General features: G+C 41.4%; 1 long non-coding RNA gene across 1 annotated transcript in view; it reads right to left on the reverse strand.

Annotated features, from left to right (window-relative positions):
- Positions 1–19229, reverse strand: part of LOC136776858 (uncharacterized) — a 73096-nt gene extending 53867 nt beyond the window's left edge. The window contains exon 1 of the long non-coding RNA XR_010823163.1: positions 18668–19229. This is a non-coding gene — a long non-coding RNA (uncharacterized lncRNA). The remainder of the gene's footprint in view (positions 1–18667) is intronic.
- Positions 19230–19754: the final 525 nt, after the last annotated feature.

A 19754-nucleotide genomic window follows, 5' to 3' on the forward strand; every position in this document is an offset into this window, starting at 1 on the left:
TTATGTGTTTGCTCGGATAGAGTGTCTCCTCTTCCAGTTACGTTAAATGGACTCGTGATTACTCTCGGATTAAAACCGATTTTACGATGAATGGGGGGAGTGTAGTTTCGGATTTTCTTATTGAATCTCTCTTATCCCCCTCGAAGCACCCCCCTCCGCTCCCAACCCACACACACACACACACACACACGAGTACACACCGATACACGCAATATCCCAACGTCGAAATTTCATTTCTCAATTGGAGAAAAACATATAATATTAAATATCGGTATATAGATTCCATCAAAAAGCAGCCTGTTATTGTTCGTCATTTATGAAAAGGGCGCAGAGTACCACTATTATAGCTTTCTCGAAATATTCCTGCTCAATTATTCCGCGTTTGGTTAAAATTGGAGAGCTCCGGTTCAATAGCGACCTACATTGTATCGATCGAGTTTTTCTATTCGCATCGAGTGATTCGTCCGATTGAAGGCACATACACACACGTACATACACAAACACAGGTTCGATTTGCTGCAAGTGCTCCTAACCTGCATAACGCGCAATCAAAGTGCAAATTTCAGATGGTCCTCGTCGTTCTATCGGAACACGCACGACGAGTCAAATTATCCAGTTTGATCGTCAAGTTGGACGAGTGTATCGAATTTAAGCATACTATATACATGTGCTGAATCGGTATCTCAAGTTATCGCTTGGCCCACTCCGCTAATTGCACGGTGGTACACGGAAGAGAGGTACTCCTCTCCGTGGAATCACTGACCGCAAATCAAATTTTCCACTCGAACATTTTATGCTCGTCCTCCTCGTGCGGCGTTGTGCTAAGATTGCAATCGTTAAGAGGAGAAAACTCTATCAGTATCAATCCTATCCGTAGGCTCTAATCATCCAAATGAATAAGAACGAGGCGGCGCACGATGAAGGACTTAAATCTTATTTATATTTGCTTCGTACGGAGGACTAGACACGACGACAATTTATTACATTGTAAAACCTACGTGCAGTTTAAATCAATTTTGACAAAGAGTTATTTGCCTTTTAAATTAAATGGATTTTTATCATCGTGCAGATTGGAAAGCAGTTGTAGTGGAGGGACGAGTGAAGGGGACGTTTTAGCGAAAAAGGATAAAAAGAGTGTGTATAGGTGGGGCGAGGTTGGTAAGATCGTATGATGTTTGGTTGTCCAAGTTGGTAAAATCTCGTTGAGCTTGCGGCGGTATCTATTGCGAGGAGGATGGGTGGATCAGAAGAGAGGAGGGGGGGGGGGGGGTGAAAAGTGCTGCGCGCGACTCTCGAAGAAGGTAATAAAGGAGAATGCTTGGTCCAGTTGGCCTTTAATCCTACTAAGACTCGTACTCCTCCACCCTCCGTTCTCTCCCCTCAATTGCTAACCTCTCGACGCTTTTTCGAGATTATCCCCGACGACGCGGCCTCGTTTTATCAGCTCCCTCAACCCTGAAGAATAGACCACCCTCGCGCGCGCATATAACCTTGATTCTCCGAATTCTTGTTGTCTATATCTATAGGTTATCCGTCAGCACCTTATACGAACTATTTGTTCCCCTATCTTACTCGTGCTCGCCACTGCAATGCACTGCACGCGTGTGTATCGCTCGATTCGAATGGTGAAAAAATTTATCGATATTTTCCTTAGTTGATAGAGTGCAGTAGTTCGGTCAAAGAACATACGTGAATTGACAATGTTGTATTACTCGTACCGCTCGCCGCGTAGTTTTGTAAAATATTTGACTCGATTTCATTTCGCCTGGTTTCGTGCTCGTATATGTGTTAACGTTGGCAATGCTCCAGCGAGACTGGAAATTTATCAGGTATGACACGAGTTGACAGGCGTCCGTATACACCAAGAGACCGGCGACTGCATCGTTTTGCGCGACCACGCGTATCGAATTACCCTCGTAAAACTATAGTACTACAGGGTCCCCTATCAAAAGTGATAACAATAGAATAGCCTTAATCAGCATAAAATTCAAAACGAAAAAGTCCTTTACAACTCTTCGATCCGATCTGTAATTAGCGAGTTATCGATCAATGAAATTGACCAATGAAATTTACCAGTGGGCGTGGCTATATACAGGGTGCTTGGTCAATTTTATCGATCGACGACCCACGACCTCCGGAAGGATCCACGAGTGATACGAGAGGCAAAAGCTGTGCTATTTAAATTCCAAAGAAATAATTCAATGTTTGTTATTACACACACACATACACACAGAGTGATGAGAAAATAATGCTACGTAATTTATTATTGTCATTTGCGGGATATTTTGTAGGTTGATCGTGTGACGTTGGCAGCTGCAGCTACATCCATGACACGAGGTCCGTCAATGTCTGCGACGAATTAATAACGAGGTTCGTTAATTACTGCACGATAGACCGCAGCATTGCCCGCGTGGTGGTCGCTCTGGAATTTTGCCAGAAACAAACTTACGAAACTTGGCAATAAAACACAAACGCGCTCACCCTGTCATCCTGTGGCTGAATAATGCTAAAAGTATCAACTAGCCCTAATTAAGTTATCGAAAATTTCCCTTAACGAGCATCGGTTTTAATTCGCTTTTGTATATATATATAGCCTTCCAAGAAGCTACATTCTCTACAAATTGAAAAGTTAATTTTTTAATGTGGTTGTAAAAGACATGAATAAGTATAATAAAAAAAGAAGAAAGAAGAGAGAGAAAATTATCGGTAGGGCTTCTGCGATGGAAACGATGATTATTTGACAAGGTAGAAAGCTACAAGTTCGGTGTAGGGAAGAGGGCTTTGAGAGGGTTTCTCGGCCCGAATGAAGGAAAAGGAAAGGGAAGCACAGAGGAGGAAGTAGAAGAAGAAATGCAAAGATGGAAAGGTATGTATGTATATATATATATATATAGGAGGGAAAAGAAGGAAAGAAAAGGAAGGGGAAGGGAAGGGTGGAGTTGCAGATTCATCTGGACTCGTTTAGATATGGCCTCGCCGCCAATTCAGATATACCGAAATTGCGTGAACCTCCGGGCATAACCGCGGCAGTAAAACCTTCATCGTGGCGACCCCGGTGGCCCGACCCAAAGCCTCTTCATCCACTCATCCTCCCCAACCCCTTTAAGCACGCCCCTTTTCTTTCCCGTCTCGAGTTTTACGTCTCTCTCTCTCTCTCTCTCTCTCTCTCTCTCTCTCCCTCTTCGACTTGCTAGCTCCTCTACCCTCCGGGCACTTTCAAGAACGTCCGACGTTTCTGAATCGGACGCTGCAAGACGCAAATGAATTCCCCTGTACCCTTCCAAAGCCGTAAGTAAGGTTTGAGTAGGAATGGGGTGGGCTTAAAAAGTCTAGAGTGTCGCGACGAGGAACGCTAAAAAGGAATAAGCACATTCCACGCTCGACGTTGGTAATAAAAAGTATTAAAGCCGGCTGCACGGAGCAATTTGCGCTACGTAGCGTCGCGGCGCCAGCGTCCAACTGTAAAGCCCGCGGGATGATCGCGATAACGCCAGCTCCCGACATCAAATATCGCGCTGCTTCCTATTATTGCAGCAGGTTAGATATATAGGAGTGATACTTTGTTGATGTTACGATATACAAACTCCGATGCGTCTCTTCACTCTTCTCCTCCCTTTTATATACAATCGCTCTCTCATAAAATTCATCTTGGATATATCACACCGATCACGATATATTATTTCTGCTGCATCACTCGTCATCATCTACCATGGACCGTGCAACTTGTACGATCAACGAGATCTATATACTTATATAATTACGCGATCGATCGATCAAGAGCAATCTCCTAATTTTTTATTCGCGTTATTCGTTCGACTATATATTGAAAAGTTACTTTTTATCGCAACGAGCAATCGATACAGTTTCTGCGAAACGGTGGTCCAGCAATCATGGGAGGGGAAAAACTTTCCTTATCGCAGCGAGGTTGGTCTATTGATAAAAAAAATGTACGATATCGTTGGTGTGTATAGGAGGAGGGAATCGGAGACACTTTGGCAATGTTATTAGCAGAGATGGAAGATCGGAGGACATTTGGAATATGAGGTTCGGGCAGGGTCGTCTCTTCGAGATATGGAAAAATAAAGGAAAACTGCAGGTTGGTATGAAGCATAGGAGGGAGGGGGGGGGGGGGAGGGGCACCTTATCAACGCAGGTTTATCGCGAATGTCGATTCTGCGGTTGCTATACTCCGACCGTAAATACATATATATATATATATATATATATACACACACACATATATAGAATGGCAACGAAACGTGCTGGCAAATACACGCACTTAACCCCCGTGCGTTCTCCATTATCGGCTCTATTGAATTCATAATGAAAGGCTTGGCGCTTGGGCGACAGTGAAAATACGCTGATTGAATGGGAGAATCAAAGTGCACGTGGGCTTAATTTAGATTAATGACGGTATCGTGCTTGCTTTCTCTCTCTCTCTCTCTCTCTCTCTTTCGCCTGCCTGCATTACCTGCATACTGCCTCGGCAAATAAACAAAAAATTCCAGGCATCTATTACCGTATCTTTCAACTAAACTCTATACTTATACAATTTCTCTCGCGAACAATTTCTTTCGTATAAACCAGCCTCAAAATTAAGTATTTTCCTGTATACTACTGGACAACTTTTAAGATATCAAATAACAATTATAATATATCTTTGTCTACAGACGAAAATTCACGAGATATTATCATTAATTATTATTTGCAAAGCTGATATGTTATTCGAGATTTTTGTTTGTTTATTTTTTTTTTAATAAAAGAGACGAAAATTTACACGTCCATCGACACCTACTGCGCGCGATACTACCGAAGAATTTGGCGAAAGTATCAGTTTCTATAAGAAAGAAAGTAGAAAGAGTAGCAAGTTTCTGGCCCAGCCGACGTTTCGTGCCGATCAGATAAAGGTTCTTTCGCCCAGGCGCTCATTGCCTCGTTAGTTATCCGGCATTGATCTTTGCGCGGCTCGTATGTACCGCGATTGCTTTTTCCACGCGGAGCTTTCCGACACGTTCGACAATTTATCGCAAAATCGACGACAATGAAAATTACACGGTCCTCCTCCTTGTTCTACGGTTGTGTTAGCCCTCTTATGTTTCTACGCCTATACTCATTTATCTCCTTATTCCAATTGGCACGGATTTCGCAAATTCGCTTCGACTTGTAAAACATGGCAATATTAGTTAATCTCTCCCCTTCCTCTGCTTTTATTATTTATTATTATTATTATTTTTTTTTGTTGATAATAAACAAATTGTCATTGTCGCGTCGTCAGTGCGTTATATATATATATGTATATATATCTCTCTCTCTCTCTCTCTCTCTCTCTCTCTTCAACTCCTTCCATTATTGTACAGCTTTTGTGTTTTGAATTTGGCTTTCTCGCTAGATTCTATTCAACGAGTCGGTTACTTTGCTATTCGCAAAGCCAACGGAAGGTTCGTTGCATTGTCCGTTTTCTTATACTACTATATACAAGCAAGAATGCGATTCTCACATTCACGCCTCCTGCCATTTCAATGGGAACATAACGATGCGTTAACTCATCGTTTGATTTCACACTCGCTCATTTTACATTCGTAACAAATAAGCTATTGCATTTACACGTGAGAGATTTAATATAAACTTTTCCATAATTATCCCGAGCCGTCTAGAAACGGACAAACAAATTAAAGCTTTGTTCCATCTTTTCTTGGAAGTACCCCCCCCCCCCCCCCCTGTACCGCGAACGATGACGATTCAATGGTAACGCGATTCAGACTTTGACGCATTGTGTTATTTCAGGTCGCGATATACGCGCTCCCTCGCAAATGGCTCTCCATTTTCTCCACATTGCACTTTGGAATGTGCGTGTGTGTGTGTGTGTGTGTGTGTGCAACTGCGGATGCCGGGATTTTCCACGCAATCGCAAAAATGGCATAACGAGTTTATTTCGAAAGCCAGTCGATATATAAGGGAGACGATACACGAAAATTGCATAGAATTAACAGAGGTATGCTTCCCTTGGAGAGGCCCGTTGCAGCCCCATAGCTACGTATGTACACGCACACGCACACATATACGCGTACCTCTGTCTATCGGGCATGGCGCGCGCGCGCGCCCACCTAACGCGATCCAAAGAGGCAAAGAGAAAATCAGCGAACACGTCGATTATATTTCTAAATGGAGAATGAAATGAATGGAAATAAGCACTTGTACGCTCGCCATCCCTATATTCAGTCAATTCGAATGACAGTGCTCGACGCAAATAACGGGCCCCCTGTAGTCACGACCGCTCATAAATAACGAGAAATATCAAACAAACGAATATCCCTCGCAACGATATCGTCCATGTTAAAAAACAATCAACATTGCGCGACCTGCCCCACTGGCAAATTTATTGTATTTTTAAAAGTCAAAACGTTCGAGTAATTCTTATTATTATAGACATTACACCGTACATCGAGACACGGTGATTGTTTTTTTTTCTGTTTTATCATAACCTTGAGATTCTATATAATTCTAAGTGGGGAATGAAACGACAACTTTTTCAATGCCCTTTAAATCTACCCTTAGAAATGAGGATCGTACGAATAGCGTGCCTACGCCAATGGACTTTGTACCGTTTGCCCCCTCCACCATCACTCTTAAATTTAAAGAGCCTATCTACGATGCACGTACAGTCACCGAAGCATCGACTAACGTCGTATGGTCGATTTAAAGCTGATCTATATATACGTCGAATTGGCATTGAATTTTAACGGAATATTTAAACTATTATACAATATTTTGTAGACTCTACGCGTGGGTTATTTAATAACGCTTGATCGACAGTTAATTAATCGAACTTTTTTTTTATCGTTAACGATCGGCCAGTGACCCGCAGTCACGCGTGACAAATTTTCCATTTCCGGTTTGAAGCGAATTTGCGTTACTTCGCGCGCGTCCTCGATGAGAAAAGTCGAATTACGAGTGTTGAATCAGAAGGGTGGCCGGAGAAAGTGTCTCGTCGTTCTTTCGTTTAAGATCCGGGGGAGGGGGGAGATTATAGCGCGCTTTATATTTAAAATTATCTGTCGTTACGCGAGATTGAAAAAGATCGGACGGATTAGATTAAAATGTATGAAAAGTGACGATTCGTTTGATTTGCCGACTCGACGATATAATTCCCCGTTCGACCTGTGTAGCTCAATGGCGCGAAATTTGCATTGCAAAGAATTCGATAGGGCCTCTCGGAAATTTATCGATAATTCCGGAGCGGCAAAGAAATAGCTTCGTCCCGCGTCTATAGTACACACACACACATACATATATATAAAATACGAAGAGAAAAGGTAACACACGTATGGATTGTTCGAACAATCGCGAAGAAAGAGGTTGAGAGGAATTCAAAATTTGCTCCTTGTTTTATAAGAAAAAGACAGAGGGTGAAATGGGAGATGAAAGTACCTTTCGTTGTTAGATTTTCGACGAGAGACTCTATATATATATATATATATATATACTACACAAGTTGGGTGAGAATAAGGAAAAAAAGTGGGAGGTGTGTAGTAATTTCCAAATATTGCTAATGGGTTTCGGTGGTAAAAATTGAGCGTTCGAGGGCTCGGTCGGAAGAATGCGGTGGAAAGTGATGGAAGGTGGTGAGTGAGCGAGTGAATGGAGTGCGATAGAGAGGTTAGAGGAGTCAGTAGAGCTAGTGGAGGGGGCATAAAGCAGCGGAGTTCTGCGCCAGTGGAGTCATCGACGTACTGGCGAGAGAGAGGCGCGCATTTCTCGCCAATTCAGCGAGTTACAGGACTGACGTCACCGGCTTGGCATAATTCGATTCAATTCGCTTAATTTTGCGAAAATTGCCAATCTTCTCTCGCTGCGTTAGCGCCGCTGCTCCCTTTTCCCGTTTCTTCCCAGCTATTAGTCCTTTCTGGCCCCCAAACGCTTATCGATCACTCCGTTTCTGCGCCTCTCGACACGCTTTTCAAGATCAATACAACCTCCTATTTTATGCGCTGCTTGCCACCACGTCCAACAACGCGAAAGAACCGTCATCGATTTTTCACCCTTTTCTCTCTCCCATGCATGCATATATAACTTGGACGTTTCATTCTTTCCTTCCTCCTCTTCTCTTGTTCTCTCCTGCTTTTCAATAACAAAGCATCGACGCAATTTATTGAACTAATTCCTAGAAAAGGGAAAAAAATATTCCAGCGGTTGAATCGTTTTCAATCGGTGCCTGCAGGATTAATTAAAATTGTAAGCGGAGATTTTTATTGCGCAGTGTCAGCGTTAAGTGAGAAATCGTTATTTCGCATTAATTAAGCGGACTTAATTAAAGGTAAGCTGAGAAAAATTTAATCAGGAGCCCTTTGTAGTCGGACCAAAGGGCGAGCAGAGATTTCTTGCCAGAGACTATAAGAAAACCGTTATTACAGCGTGGTAAATGCACAGGGGGATCCTCCGGGAACTTGTTTCGAGTGGAAAATAAAGCCCATCTGTCCGTCTGTCCGTCCATCTCTCCAACTATCTATCCATCAGCCCTTTCTACCTTACTCCAACCCTCCTCTTCCTCCCCACCTACCGAGCAATTACACTCGCACCGGCCGTTTCTCCAATAATAAAAGTAAATGAATTAGAAGCCCGATTGACCGAGGCATCGGGAAACAGAAGAAAACGCATTAAAGGCACTTTTCCTCGACGAAAATATATATACATAGGGGACTGGGGAAAACGCGCGCACTGCGTAATTTCTCTGTCCATCGTGAGAAAAAGTGAAACAGATTAAAATAGCGCGCACCACACACTGCGATGTATCCTTCCAGAAAATATGGGACAAAAAGAAGACGGAGTAAATTCGAGTTAAACGCGACTATTTCTACTTACAAACGACTCCTGCAAGCTTTTCTCATTTTAATCCCTTGATACATATGAATTATTCTTCTCAATTCTATAAATAAAAACCTATAACTCGATTAATAACGTTCTATTAAATTGTCAGAGTCTAAATTTCAGCCTGTATATAACCGAAGGTTTTAAAAGGCAAATCCAAAGAACACACCAATACCCTGGAATCGATAAATTTTAATCAGTGGAGGGTATCTGTTTTTGCAGGATTTCAAGGGACCGATGGAAACTGCTTGTTGCACCGTGCGGTGGGGGTGTTTGCCCTAGCGCCATTAAGGTCACCGGGTCAAAGTTCCGCGAATCCACAGTGTGTGCCTCCGGAGAGAAAATCTGTGCCAAAAGGAATCTAGTGGTTTATACATTAGAATCCAGTTTAGCGGAATAAAAATGATTGCCGGTCGGAGGTCAGCGGAGATACGATTTCAAGTGGGCCAGTCAGCCAGCCAACCACTCAAGTGGGGCTTTCGTGTTTCTCGAGGCTTCTCGGGGAGGTTTACATGTAAGCGGATGTTGCTCCAAGAAAAGCAGCACTCCGTTCGATTACCTCCTGACAGTTTTATACCAACGTTTTTATTGAAAATACTTTGTACGCGTCCTCCGCAGTCCTAGCCTTCTTCTCTTTTTTTAACGTTCTTCGCGAATTATTTTTGCCTTTGCCAAATGCATACACATCCAGCTTGATGACGGAGAAAAACTCATTTGATCAAACCGGAATTTAAGGACAGCTAATTAAAATTCTACCTCGTCATTTCCTCGAGATCTTTTCCATTGCAGATTGTTGTGTATAAGTTGAAAGTAAAATAGGAATAACAGAAAAAAGCCACGAGGGTGCACAACTTTAAATTCCTCAATGGTTATTAAACGGGAAAAATATGGAATCCAAGGTATTCGTTTTACGCCAGAGATATTTCAAACAGAAAGGTATACACGGTTGTAAAGTTTATAAATATATTATTATGGGAAGGTGAAAAAAAAAAATTATATCAGCTAAAAAGTTCAATTCGTCCCTCCGCGATGTAGCGGAAGCTGGTAAAAACGCAGAATTGTTTAATTAATTGCTGCGTGGGTCGCGGTAATTAAAAAATTCCAGCTCATTCAGAATAAGCAGGGAGCGAGGGAGGGAGAGAGAGAGAGAGGGAGTGGAGGGAGGAGGTGGGGGGAGGGGCTGTGTGGTTAGAATTTTTAATAGCCAGCCAAGACCGACCGACGCCCAATACTGAATTTTTCTTCATTCAAAAAGAGAGCAGCGCCGGGAAACAAAATGAGAGGAGCAAAAAATCGATTTAGCCGTATTTCGCGCGAGCGTCGATGTTATTTCCCAAGAGGAATTGTCGTTTCTCGTTTAGAATTCCTGCACGATGACGCATGTTCTAACTCGTCTCGTAATTTTTGCTTTATTAAAGAACTACGAGATGAAAAGACGAGGGATAAATAGAGTAGAAAAAAATGGGACTAAATTTCCTACCAATTGTTAAAAGTCACACCAAGATTGGTCACTTTAAATATATATATCTTTATCAGCTACGAGAACCAATTTCCAAGTGCAAAAATATTCTATCAACATATTTATCGTCTGGCAATCAAACTTTCATCTGTTTTCTTCGGTTCGTTGAATTATAATTGACAACTTTATTGCACAACGCTATATGTTCCACGCAAAATAATTTTGTATATTATACCACATTAAGCTAATAGAAAGAAAAAGAACTCCGATAATTTATAAACTTGCAATCTATACATTGACGATATAAAGTTAAACACGCGAATAACTCGTAGACTAATTTCTTTAAGAAGCTTTTATCAACTAATATCAATGTAATACCTTCTAATGAAAATTAGCACATTTTAAGAAAGCGCAAGTGTAAAAATTATTTTGCGTTTCGCGTAGAAAGGAGTAGAAAAAGTCGAAGTATTCACTGTTGAAAAGAATCTCGCTTGGCTTTCTTGGCAAATAATTTCAGAGTAAAGTCAATTATTAAATAACGAGGTCGCGTGTTAGGTGTTTGACAAAAGTGAAGAGTATATGTATTATATATAGGTATAGAGAGAGAGAGAGAGAGAGAGAGAGAGAGAGAGAGAGAGCGGTAGAAAGGATGAAAATTGTAGCTCCGTGGATTGGGAGGGAGATGAAAATATGATCGACTGGCTTTATTGGAAGGCGATGCGAATTGTATTTGGTAAGAAAAGCGGATAAATCGGTAAGTGGAGTTGTGGTAGCGCGCGCAGGCGTCAAAATCGATATGTGGCGGGTTTATGTTCGAGTCGATTACGTAACTGGGACGTCCGGCGACGCAATCTTTTCCAAGTGACGCAACAATAGCGAAGCTCATATCCGTTCTATGTCGCTTTTTACAACTGTGTGTTTCGGCCGCCCTCTCCCTCCCCTCCCCCGTTGCAAAATATTCATTACAGAACCATTCATCCATCTCTTTTGTCTGTGCTTACTCGCTGGAAATACCGTGCCGCAAAAATCATCAACTATTCCATAATGACGTAGGAGCTCCTCTTCAAACTCGCCAGGCAATTTTCAAATAATTCTTCACTGATAATCAACGAATCAATAACCAGCCAAACATTTTTAGTAGCAATTCCACTGAAATTCTTGCTGCTTATATGCATTTAATCAGAATTATTCGCAATTTTGCAGATTTTACCGAGAACGTTAAATTTTTGATTATTATTTTAAAATTCAGTGTAGAATCCTGCTGGTGAGGAACCTGTCGAGGGGTCATTGACCTCGTTCCTATATTGGCTAAGAAAACAATCGGTATAGGAGGATTTTGGAGCGAGGGTCTCTCTCGCAACCCCCCGCGTTTTTTTCCAACACATTCTATCGAGTAAAACGAGAGATAAAAAAATGAGTAAATGAAGAGAGAGAAAGAGGGTTGGGAGTTATCGGCAAAGCACGTACGCATCCCAGCCTATAATGACCAGCAAAATCACTGGACAACCTTAGAGCCCCGAGGCGTGAAGAAATTTTCAAGTACTGCACGATCAATCGCGTCAAATCTCGCTCTCCCCTTTCGACCAAGAAAATCTTAATTAGGAGGAGATGAATTCCGCAGCAATGCCCGGCTTTAATATCCGCTTGATCAACCTTCCTTTCCAATATATAGCAAAGCCAATTTGCCTCAATATTTCCAAAACGCTCTTCGACAAAAAAAAAATCATCCTCCAGCACCAAAACTACATATAGTATGTATAGACACTCAAACCTGTTTCGTCACGAGTGATTTACAGTTTAAACACAGTCGCGTTAAAATTGGCAGGATTATAAAAATGAGAATTTAACCTGATTAAATCGCAACTATATATATATATATATATATATATACATACAGGTTTTCGAAATTAATCGAATTACACGCGATAAAATATATGGACTTTGAACGAGATCAAAGTGTATATATAGTAATGCAGCAATGAGCGTATAATTATTAGAGCATGAAAAGAGTTTTCAGTCGACTTTCCACGAAACTCGCTAATTTTTCGTCACTCGCAGGTAGTTTGTCGTTGGTCGGTCGTCGATTAGGAGGGAATTGGTTTGATTTACATCGAGCACAGGCGTTGGGCATGCACTGGGAAAGGGAAGGGAGGGTGACAAGCTGGAGTTTGTCTCGCGGTGTAACGATAAAGTTAAATTGCGCCATCGGCTTTAAAGCTGTGTTGACACAGGATTATTTGCCTTTGACGTTTCAGACAGCACGCGGATTCTCCTCCCGTTACCTGACTTTTTTATTAATGAAACAAAAAAATACAACAACTTTATCACGACTTCATCGTAGTATCTTCCCGATTATTTATTACAGTCAGTAAATAATTATATCAATGACGCTCGACAATCCCGCAATGTGTGTCAAACTGCAAAAGATTGTTAAATAAACCCCGTAGACGTACAGAGAAGTTGACTTTTCTAAAGATATTTCAATCGAGAGTTTTACAGCAGGAATATTCTCGCGGTTCAATGGGAAAATTCAAACGAGTTATCGACTTTAAAATACACAAAATAGCTTATTCGCCTTTGACGTTTCAGAGGTCTCGCGCGCGTTATGAGCGTCAGTCAATGCGCGTCTCTCCCTCCCTCGACAAAAGCTGGAAAAGGAAGACAAGTTGCGCTAGTAGTTGGTTCGTTCGTTCGCCAATTGGATGGACTCGAATTTCTCGCAGTCAATTTTTTGTCACCGCGTGTAACGTTGAAAACTATAAACGGTAGCATATATCGATTTTCGCGTCGATTTATGGTCGTCTTTTGACGTTTCACCGAAAAACTGGCTCCGCGAGTGAAGGAAAGAAAAAACGAACCAAAAAAAAAAAAAACTAGAAGGAAAAGCGAGTTATTCCAGCGGTTCTTCGGCAAAGGATCAGCCGAGGCAAAAGAATTGCTAGGGAAAAAATATCGTAGGAATCGTGTAGGTACATTTTGCGATCGCTTGGGAGAGAAAGTGTGGAAATTAAATGGCAGGGCGTTAATTTTCAGGCGATTTTTAGCGAGTCGTGTCTCTTTAGCGCTTTATCGAGCAAATATAGCGAATTCTCGGTATGAATGAGCCCGCGAAACAAACGAGAACGAGAATGCGTTATGAAAAGAGGGCAGGAAGAACGGGGACGTGAACGGGAACAGTCGTTCGCTAATTGGATGGCTCAGAATTTCATTTCGACGTTTGTCGCGCTTCTCTCAAGGACGCTAAATCGTCCTGACGAACCTCGACCACTGACAGTTTTCACCTGCGTATATCCGACCAGTTATTCCCCAGCGTCGAGTCCCGTTTTAATGAGAAAAATTATTCGTCGGAACGCGCTTTTACAAAAGCTCGTAAAATTTGTGAAATTAAGCTATTCTCTTCCATTTTATTTTATTCCATGCTTCATACTAACACACCAAAACTAATTAGTATCTTAATTCCTGTGTATCAATCGTTGCGAAATCGTTTAAAAGTTTCGTTCTAGCTGGATGTAATTTATGCTAAAATATGTATGTGTGTGTGTGTGTGTTGGAGTGTGGTCGTTGAAAAGGTAATATTTTTATTTTTACCGAAACATCCCTCTAATCCGTGCTCCAAATAAATAACGAAAAATATCCTTGGAGTTGGGGCTGTGAGACAAAATTTTAAAGCACCCTCGAGTTACTTACTTTATCATATTTAAATAACATAGGATTTTGGGCATTCATTTTTAGTTCTCCATATTTATTACCTGAAACAATTTTAAACTGTATAAAATTGTCAATTATGAGTATTAGTATATATTTGTAGAAATTTTGAGCTTATTTTTGTTTAAATGCATAAAATTTCGCATATATCCAAAAACGATTTTAGGTTCTATTTCAATAACATGACAATCGTTATATATGTGAAACAATACTCCCAAAATTGCTAGAAATACTGAAATTTATACTTGACAGTTTTACACTGTTTGTAAATTGTTTAAATAATAATAAATACGGAAAATTTTAAACATATTTCTAAAATCCGTTAAAAAACTATGTGTTTATTTAAACGTGAAAAAGTAAGTAGCTAGGGGCACTTTAATATTCTTTTTTATTTATTTTGAGTACATATTGGGAGTGAATCTTGATCAAAATAATAAATATTGTTTTCAGCGACCACACTAACATATATTTATATATACATTGATAAACGAAATAAAATTTAGGGTAAATTGTAAAGTTTTTTAATGGTTTAGAGAAGCTTGATCCTGCACTCGACTTAGCTCTGACATCCTCTTAATATTAATTTCTTCGTTTAGCCCAATAAATAAAATTTCCGTTACGATGAGCGACATTTTTACGAGACACTTGCACATTTTATATCGTTCCGAGGGAAAATCACTACTGTAACTTTATTGAATGGCATAAAATTTGTGTCCGGTAAGCACGAAATATTGCTCGGTGCAATTTATTCAAACGTTAAATCAAAGACGGTAGGGAAATCTTGCCAGGGAAAATATGAATTCCTGGTGTTTAAAAATGTGTTTGAGCATAAATTGAAAACAATGGCTTTAAAGCTTACGATAATTTACGCCGAACGAAGCTGGGTGATTACTCATTCGCGTATATGTATAGCGTTACATTAGGGAGAGCACAATTTTCATTTGGTAAGGTTGCGGAATAAGACTAAAAATACACGTTTCTGCGAGCAGAAATTATATATAAATAGGTGAGGAAACAGGACGTCGTTGCGGCTACTGGAGTATAATGATTAGAAACATATTTTACACGGGGTATATTGTATCCAGTGCACTCCCACTGCATTCGTGCCAATGGCAAGTGCACTCCTCCACTATATAACTTGCACACCAATGCCAAAGCCAATAGCACGCAGATACAGAGAGACATGTGCATCAGAGCCAAACACGCCAATTCAAAAATGATTTCTCTCCGAGCAAGGAAAATCATCGTCATGGCTGATACTCCCTGGTATCCTTCGAGATACCAGAAGAAACATGGCAAGGCGTTATTACGTAAGAGTGCAACGTGAGATAAAATATATTTGTGTGGCTGAAATGGCATATTTTCTTTGTAAATGGATTACGCAAGAGCGCAACTAAAACAATGCTCGTTAAAGAACTTGGCGTAAAGATCCAACAGTCTTCGGTCATTTCCAAGAAAAGAAAAACGTTTTCTGCCGATCCAGCAAATTCGTGCTTTTTCAATGGACTTACGCATCAACGTCCGGTGATAACAGCGAAATACGTAGAAATGGGAGAAAACGAAATTTCTTATTCGTCATCGACTGTACATTAATTTATATACGAGTGTTTTAAAGTGTGTGTTAAAATAGATTCTGATTGGAGGAGGACGGGGGAAGGAGGCAAGTGTTGTTCGTCTTGGTATTAGTTGGCTAGGATCATTAAACTTGTCAAGATAAAGGTAGTGGAGAGAGAGGAGGAGGGGGGGGGGGGGTTAGGAAAAAATACGGAGTGAAAAAGAGAATTAGGGAGAATCGAAGCTCTAATGAAATGAAAGTTTTTTGCGTAATTATTTGGGTGGTAGATTGGATCGGAGTGTAGAAGCGCGAGTAGAAGGAAATGCAGAGTGAGGCAATAAATCTGTTAGGGGATTGAAGCTGAGAAACGCATCCATCGCGATTGGCCGGAACCAATGGAGGAGCGTGCGAGGCCAGTACGTATATATATATATATATATATATATACATACACATAAGTCGGCAAAGCGTCTTGCAGCGTGGGTGCACCTGCACGTGAGTTTGCATCTGCCACGACGGATTTATGTGACTGACGTTTCTCCTCCGCAACCGTAGAGAGAAATACCAAAGAGCCCCGACACAAGAAAAGTATCCCAACTCCTCTTTAATGAACAATCGAATCAATGCTCCTAATAATACATCGCTGCAAAGCCCCCGAATCTTCAAATTATACCCTCGCTCGGCTCGACTTTGAAAATTCAATTTTCCGCGATCTGCATCGACTAATTAACATTGCGTAATTCGCTCAAGACTCTGCCTTACTCAATTTATATTAGATCAGCACAATGCTAGATTTGACCTGGTTTTCTCACCCTGCACAAATTTTCATTATCCAACCAGCAGTGGTCGCTCTACACGCTATTAACTTTTTTTCTCACTCTCACTGGATAGCAATGTTGAGTCGAGTTGCTTGAAAAATAGTAAAAACACGGGATTGCGCGAGATATACTATATATATATAAAAGCGAGTACAGTTTTATCAGATGGATTTACCGGACTATGAAGTCTTCTCGACAAACGCAGTAATAAGCGGCAGCTTTGGAGTCGCGTTGGCGAAAGATCCAACGGTATATAAAATTGAAAATGGCGAGTTTTCTTTTGTAACGACGCTGGAGGCTCGCAAAGTTTTCGCTCTTGCCACTGGCAAACGTTGACCTTGGTTTGCATTAGCACAGCTATTCTGTCACGCGGGAAAGTAGCCGGTGATATCATAATTATTGTGAATTATACCCTGTATGGAGAGTATACCACCGTTGGGAAACTCCCATTGTCCTGCCTAGGGGGCCGTTGCGAGATTCAATTAATTCCAACACACGAGGGCACGCGAAACATACATGCAAAGACGCGCGTAATATATCTCTATATATATAATACTAGACACTCGGACACGGGAGCGCACCAGTACTTGGGACAGTAACGTGGAAAAGAGGCTCGTCCGGCCGACCAAAACTACCATTCTCAGCTACATATGTGATAAATAACACTTTGAAACGGCCCCTTTTTCTCTCTCTCTCTCTCTCTCTCTTCTTTATTTCGGAACGCTCCTCGCGCGATATTCGACTGTGAGCGAGGCAAATTAGATCTGCCATACCATACGCTAATAGAGCCGAGAATGTAAAGTGTTCTCGATGCTGTGCAACGTGACCCAATTCACCGTTCGCTGGGAATAAAGAGAAGAGCCAGCGAGGATTATAACTCTCCGATGAGACTCTCCATGAAATTTTCTTCCAACAAGACCCTAATTCGAAAATCAAATCCTCCAAGAAGCTGCTATCCCATTTTTTCATCAACGATGCTTCAGCAACAGGAGAAAAATGTGCAAGAAATAATTATCGAGAGACTTTGTGGAAAGTCTGGGATATATGTAATATGTATATATATATATATATATATATATAAAGAGAAAGAGAGGGGAGGGGGAGGGTGAGACGGGTCAGGTTTGGTAATCTGATCGATCGAGTTCATCGACGGGGATGACCTGTCGCTGTGCACAGTAGCAGCAGCAGCTTGGCTGGCTTTGATGTTTCAGCAAGTGTCTGGCATGCCCGTGCTGTCCCAAAGTGAGTAACTGGAAAGACTTTGCGTACGCTAATCGAACGTGTAAAAATTTCCCTTTACGACTCACGTGATTTTCAAAATAAGTAAAATCTTTGGCAAACGAGTACGCGAGCAGCGGTTGATGGAAAATTCTGGGGAGATCGTTGATACAATCTTGAATTATATTTTCAAGGATAACCGGAATAGACACACGCGTTTCTCGAGAGAAGTTTGCGACTAGAATTTGAAAAACTCGAATTACAGGCTCGTGGCTCGATGTAAAATTCTCAACTGTATATATATATATATATATATATATATATATATATATATATATACAATACTATACGGATAATAGTGGTTTTTCTCTCCAGTGCAGAAGCTGCGCGTTAAAGGCTGCTTTTTTTCCGAGTGTTTTTCATCGCGAGTCAAGTTATGTCGAGCGCGAAAACGAATAAGAGAGGATGAAGGGCGATAAGAAAAGTTTGTGTCGGTAGTGTTGGGTCGGGGGAGGGGGGAGGAGAGTTTGGCAAAATTCTGTGAAGCAAACCAATCGTGGAATTGATTTTCCGGCGCTCCGCGAGCTGTCAAAGGACATCGCGCAGACTTTGATCGATCACGCGCTGCCAATTCGGGCCTCCCGTTCCCGGGAAAGATCGCATCCGTCACAATCGGATCTAGCCACTATGGACAAACTTCCATTTATACCAACTCCATCCTCTTCCCACGAACCACCCCCCCCCCTCCCTCCCTCCCCGACCCATCACTCCTATGTTAACGCACGCCGAGTCCCGTGGCCCCCGTCATATCGCCAATAAAAATTTTCAACTATCGAATTAGAGTCCCCATTGAAGAAGAAAAAAAAGCAACTCTCTATCGTCGATTGTAACATTAATGTAACAACGCTATTATACGAGCGAAGCTTAGACTAGATTTACGCGCAACGATAAATACAAAGCGTTTTCGTGGTACTTTGCAATAGCCCAGCGATTTATTAAAGCAATATCTTCTTATGGTACTACTGAATAATAATTATCTCTAATTACCTGATTCCTCGTATCGTATTACATCGTTCTTTACAATTGCGTAATGCTGGATGTAACGAAATTCGGACAACTATCTCGTTCCGTTCAAGTAGATTGGTTTAATGAGAGGACCGTGACGACGTATCATGGCATGTGCAAAAGACGTAACGATGGCACGGTCACTCATTATCTTGTCACGTCATAGAGCGAAACTCGTTACTACGAGCTTCTATGGCTAAACATCCGACGGTTCTCGATACGTAGCAATTTCCCGCACAGTAAAGTTTATCATTGAAATAGCAGCACGGGGGTTTTCACAGTTCACACAAGAGGCAAGAATAAACTAGGATTGAGAAAAGGGTGAAGGTACGGCGTAAAAAGAGGCTGATGGGGAATTTCCAAGAGAGAAATAGCGGAATAGTGTCAATATAGAGTCTCCTCCGATGCGTTGGATGGTCTCGAAGGTTTCAGGAGGCAAAGGGACACTCGTTTTGCTTTTATTCCAGAGTCTTGCGTCATTTCTTTTCCCTAAGAAGAGAGTCACGAGATGTAACACACGGAGAGTCGAAACGTGCAATTGCAACTTTCCAACACCTCCGCATCTTCCTCCTCTTCCTCCTCCTCCTCCTCCTCCTCCTCCTTCTCCTCCATCTTCAGGCCATCTTCCTCCGACTCTCCTCGCGTGACCCTCGCGAACCGTCACGGGTCAACCACACTCCGGTAGCTCCAACAAGTTACTCCTTCGCCCAGCACTAAAGTCCATCCTTTTAATCCTTATAATCCAGCGCACTTATCAATCATTTTCCGAGAGCGAAGAGGAAGGGGGAAGAGGAGCTGTGTGTGTGAAGAGAAGAATGAACAAGGAGTGTGAAAGACAAAGTTTTTTTTCTCCTACTTGTCTAATATAAAATTATTCTTCGAATCAAAGTCACTGAAAGAAGAAGGCAGGCAGTGGGGCAGAGAGGTATAGAGGAGGGTGGCGAGCAAAAAATTCGAGATTTTTGGAATTTATACTTTTCCCACCAATATATATGTATATAGATATAAGTATATATATATATACACACATATATATATATATATATATATATATATATACATAGGGTGG

The sequence above is a fragment of the Prorops nasuta genome, unplaced genomic scaffold, assembly GCF_024137725.1.
Source record: "Prorops nasuta isolate Cenicafe-Biocafe unplaced genomic scaffold, Cenicafe_Pnas_1.2 PNAS00010, whole genome shotgun sequence".
NCBI lineage: Eukaryota > Metazoa > Arthropoda > Insecta > Hymenoptera > Bethylidae > Prorops > Prorops nasuta.